This window comes from Crinia signifera, chromosome 1 (genome assembly GCF_055691185.1).
Source record: "Crinia signifera chromosome 1, ASM5569118v1, whole genome shotgun sequence".
NCBI lineage: Eukaryota > Metazoa > Chordata > Amphibia > Anura > Myobatrachidae > Crinia > Crinia signifera.
This window is the reverse complement of record NC_139217.1, coordinates 151,183,346-151,184,182: the sequence shown is the minus strand read 5'-3', so window position 1 is coordinate 151,184,182 and position 837 is coordinate 151,183,346. Positions and strand designations below refer to the sequence as shown.

General features: G+C 39.8%; 1 pseudogene; it reads left to right on the top strand.

Annotated features, from left to right (window-relative positions):
- The first annotated feature begins 258 nt into the window (after positions 1-258).
- On the top strand, positions 259-377 carry LOC146040263 (5S ribosomal RNA; annotated as a pseudogene).
- Positions 378-837: the final 460 nt, after the last annotated feature.

The following is an 837-nucleotide window of genomic DNA, read 5'->3' as shown; positions in this document are numbered from 1 at the left end:
ACAGCTATTTAAGCTTTATCAACAGCTCGGGCATTGCCAATCCATCAGTTAACCAACGGATATTCTGTATTTATTTCTGTCACCCTGATACTCATTGCCAAAAATAATATTTCAACCTCAACACTGCATGCACACTGTTACAGGGCCACTGGTGGGATATATTACTTCTGCCCCAAAATTATTGGGTTATAAACCTATACTTCAGGTATTACCTAGCAGTTAACCTGAGCTGCTTGGTCGTGACTTAATTCGCAACTAGTATACCACCATACCTCACTGGAGTGCCCAAACCCTTTTCGAACTTGGAAGCCAAGCAGTGAAGGGCCAGGGCAGTATCCAGGTGGGTGACCCCTGGAGAAGTCCAGGTGTGGTATCATAGATAGGTATCCCAGTCAACAGACCAGCAGCACAGGAGCCGCCTACTGCTCGATTCTAAAATCCTCGCCAATACTGGCACTAATTATTGCATTTCTTAGGATAGAGTTATCCAGTAACGTGGGGTGACCAAACCCCAATCTGTCTACCAGTTTGGGACAACCAACTCATTTTTGCTACCTACGGTCACTTTGGTCATTATACCTCTGATGACTACATGCAACAAATGGTAAATTATATGTGTGGTAAACCTAAAAATTGTTATATGACTTAGTAATTATTACTTATCAGTACCACACAACAAAAACAACAAAAACAATCAATTTCAGAGTAATGTTTATTTCATTCATGTTTCATGCCACTTTATTTTAACAAGTCCACAATAAATGCTATGTTTTAAGCTAATTATACATTACATTTTCTAAGAGTGAGCCCAAAAAGCGTTTACTTTCCTTTGTTTTG